This window comes from Geospiza fortis, unplaced genomic scaffold, assembly GCF_000277835.1.
Source record: "Geospiza fortis unplaced genomic scaffold, GeoFor_1.0 scaffold1303, whole genome shotgun sequence".
In the NCBI taxonomy this organism is placed as follows: Eukaryota; Metazoa; Chordata; class Aves; order Passeriformes; family Thraupidae; genus Geospiza; species Geospiza fortis.
Genome location: NW_005054495.1, coordinates 809,051 through 813,516, shown reverse-complemented (window position 1 = coordinate 813,516; position 4,466 = coordinate 809,051).

Here is a 4,466-nt window from a genome sequence, read left to right as displayed (position 1 = left end):
TGCTCTGACCAACTGATCTGGAAGCTGAAGTTTCAAATGATGCTGTTGTAGCATCTGAATTGTATTGCTCTAGATTCCCTGGGCACCTGAATTACTACTACTTAACAGATGATACTGAATTTTTTGGTCATATTTTATGCTTTTACTTAATGCTCCACATCGAGTCTCTGCGCGGCTGGATCCTCCTGTGCCATGGAATTCTGTGCCTTGTTTCCTGCGGAGGCAGGAATCCCTGCCCACACCAGCCTGCACTGTCCCCACTAGCGGCTAGGGGGCGGTGTTACCCCATTTTTACAGCAAAAAAGCCCAAATCCAAGGATCCAGGGATGGCTTTTCCTAACAAACCTTTTCTTAACAGTTTGGGAAAATATCAGAGCCTATGCCTTTAGATCACCACTTAAAGTTAAACGGAATCATTTCTATAAGATACCTTCACAAATAGCTGCAGTTCCATCAGCACTTTCATGTTTTCAGGGGTAACCAGTATGTTGTGTTTCTTAACTGCAAACTCTGACTTGCATTGTACTCTTTTGGTGTTTCTGTATCTATTCTACTGAATTTTATAGCTTTATTTTTCTTCCTTTCGTTTCTTCTTTTGTTTTTTTCCTCCTTCCGGGTGGCTTGACAGTATATCAGCACAACTTCTGGTGAGAACAGGGACACAAGAGTTTAGGGAAAACTTCCTGGTCAAGAAGAGCTGTGGGAATTCACTACCAGGTCTGATTAAAGCCCAGATGGGGGATGGCAGAAACCTTGACTTTCTTTTCTTATACTTTTGCATCAATTAAGTCACTTAGTAATCTGGATTGCACCTCCACGTGTTTTTTATTTGACAGCTGTGTGAATGCTCATTGCTTAATTTGCTTTTGTTTTATGGGTTTTTTTTCTGATACTTACTGAAAGCTCTAAACCCAAATAAATGACAGGTTCAGTAAAAACTCAATCTTGCTTTTGTGCTGCAAAAGCCCATTCAAGGTTTCATAAGCCCCTCAAAATTGATTTTTGGAGCGCTGTTATTTAATCTGCCCTTTACAAAACTTTAATGCCTTGAGCAAATCCTTCTTGCCTTATTCCCACCAAAAGGCACTTTGACTTCATGGTAAGCAGATAAATGTAAGACAAAAAATGCAGTTCAGACCGTTCCCCCAGTCCCTAGTAATTCTCTAACTTCTCTATTCTCCCTTTCTCATTATTGAAGAAAGCCTCCTGTGTAAACACTACTTTTTGTTCTCCCACAGCACAGAGACTTTTTCCCATCACTAGCTTGCTCTCCCCCACCTGCTAGATCTGACTCATTAGTTCAACTTTAGCTCTGCTTCACCTCTTCTCTCCCTTAAGAATCGTATTTAAAGTTCATGGCACTGTTCTTATTCTCAGCATACTTTCTCTTCACATACCTAGCGGCACTGCAGATAATTCTGTGTAATGTTCCCTGGGCTCAGTGGCTCCAACTCCAATATTTTCTTACAGGGTTCACTCTTTAAAAGGAGGTCTGTGGCAGAGGTGGCAAAGGGAATCTGCAGGCTAACCCTGGGCCAGGCAATGGATTGATTCAGCCTCCTTGTCAGCTTAGGGGTACATGGTCATCCACAGACCGACCCAACACAGTGCTCCAACACTGCAGCCTTTGCAGGTGGAACTGCCTGCAAAACCACATCCTCTGCCTTTGAGGGAGGCACTTCTGCATGGGACACCTCTGAAGAGTTTGCTGTCCTTGGTTTACATGCAGAGGAGGAGGCAGAAGGACATCAGCAGGACTGAATGCAGAAAAGTTCTGATTTTGCTGTGCATGCCTGGCCTCCAGGAACAGATGGCCTGGATGGATACAGGCTGCTCTCGCTTGGTGCTGTTTCTGCATTCAGAGCATTTGGGCCCAGGCTGCAAGGTGACAGGAAGCTTAAAACTGCCCAGTGTTAGGGGTTACACTTACTTCAACCTACTTAGAATGAGAAGGATTTGAAGCACTAATTTTACTGAAGTTTTAGTGTCAAATAACCCCACTATCCACATTTCTTTTGCCTTTTCTTTGTGGAAAGTTTCCAATGAAGTAGAACAGCTTCCAACTAGAAAGAAACCAGTAACTACAACTACATAAAGACTCAAGTACTGGCAGTTAATGCTGGCAGCAACTAGCTTGGAGTATTTGGTTCTGCCTTCCACATTATTTGTACTGTAATGGCCTTTAAACAATAATTCAGTGGTGATTGTGTCATCATCCTTCTTGTAATGAAGTGTTTATCCTTACCAGCTGCGCCTTATGTATGTTACATTATATTAATTGTTCCGAAACTTTTTTATAAAACTTGACCGGCAGAATATTTTAAAAAGCTTAAATATCTTTAAAATATTTGCATTAAGTACTTCTGTGTGGCTTACTCTTTTATTTTTCTTTTATCTGAAGAAACTCATGAGCTGAGTGATTGACAGATACAAATTGTAAGGCAGACCTTGGTTTGACTGAAATCAACAGCAAAACATTCAATGACTTAATTTTACCCCCAGGGCAAATAAAAGGCAGTTGGAAAACACTGTGCAAAGACCCAAAGGATTATGACTCTAGCCACAGAGTGGCTTATGGGGTTTTGTGTGCAACAAAAATTTATCAATAATTCCATATATGAAAGAGAAAAAGAAAAAAAAGGTAATTTCTGCTATGGAAAAATGTCCTTGTGGTTGGTAAGGAGCTGTCTTGCACCTACTATCCTGGTAAAGAGTGTGTAGCAGTTGGATATTCTGAGCAACTGTATGTAGCGTGGACTTTCTTCTTGGATCTTGACCTTCAAACATGGTTGCATTTAAAACTTTTTTCCTCGATTAAAACCTTTTAACCTTTTTTCACTTTGGGTGGTAGTTTTCCAGAGATGAGTCAAAATACTGGCAAGAGGAATGTTTAGATAGTATTCAGAATTTTTGGATGCGTGTTTTCCAGCTGTTTTGTTATTTCTGACCCGTCAGTGACATTTTATTCAACTTTTAACACTTAAAACGCGAGTTCAGTTTCACTGTAACAGAAACATCCCACAAAAGCTGTGTTTTATAACAGCAAAAGTAGTTATTAATGCAGAGATTTATAATGAGTTGCTTTTTTTAAATGCCAAATAACTTTTGTGTATGTATGTATGTGTGTTTGTATGTATTCAGGACATTAATGCATGAATGGTTTTGTAAAAAGTGGCCTGTATTTCAGTCTGGTTTTCAGTTGCTATCCTCTGCTGTGAATCTTGTAGCTATTCTTGACTTAGGCTTCTAAATGACAGGAGAATTATGCTACCTTTGTGTTAGATACACAGATAACTTCTATGGAGAGCTTATCGTGTGCCATAATGATGTCAAAATTACCAGTGAAGAAGTAATCATCTCTCTGTATCGCTCAGCTCAATTTCTATTGAAGTGTTTAGAAGACCAACTTGTTTCATTAAATACCAGCGATTTGAAAAGCTGAAGCTGTCTCCAATCGTCAATGCTATCACCAACTTAGCACCTTCTAATTACCCTGAAATACTCCAGAAATCTGGTCATTGTCTTTGTTCCTCCAATTACATCCTTGTATGTGCAGCAGATAATAGACTTCGTGACCATATAATAGTGTATGCCTCTTCACATTAAACAACCAAACCACAAAACTTGTGACTTAATCAGTTTCAAGTTGATATCACTATTACAATTTCACTGAGAGAACCAGTACTTTACATAGGTTTTTTGGGTTCTGTCGGATTTTGTTTATTTTTATTGTGGGTCATTGGGGCTCTTGTTTTTTTGTTTTTTTTTTTTTTTTTGGTATAATGCAAATCCATCTGTTTAGAAAAAGTGGCAAGAGAGGGGAAAAAAAAGCGAACAGCAAGGCAAACAAAAATAAGCCCTTTCCATTTGGGCTCTATGAATGTTGTACTCTCTGTATATCCTGGCATATGCTAGGCTTTTAAATAAGTGTTTTGAAGTACCTTTCAACAGTTTAGCTCCATCTGCCATCCAGTTTTTGCTATAAAAGTGGCCAGCCTGATCATCTCCCATCTCATGAGGCGACTCAAACTCCTTTAGGCAAAATTTATTGCAAGGAGAAGCAAATTCCTTGAGTCGAATGGGCCAAATAGCTTGTTGACAAAAGTGCCAAGGAACATATACGCTGACTTCTTTTAAAAATAGAAAAAAATAAACCCAAAACAACTTAACACATTTGGTTGCAGCCAGAACATAAAAACACCTGAATCAAATTTTCCGCACATGAAAATAAGGAGATCTGGAAGCTGAAGCTATTTTAGGCTAATTGCATTTTGTTGGGTTTCGGGGGAGTGGTACATAGTAGCAACTGTGGGAAAACCACTAAATAGTTCTCTGTTTGAACCATCTGTCACGAATATGGGACATATGTTCGCTTTGTTTATTCAGGAGCCAAGTGGAAGCCGATACACTGCGCTCGGCCCCGGCCGAGGGCCGGAGCGCACCGCGCACTGCAGGGATGCGGGGCC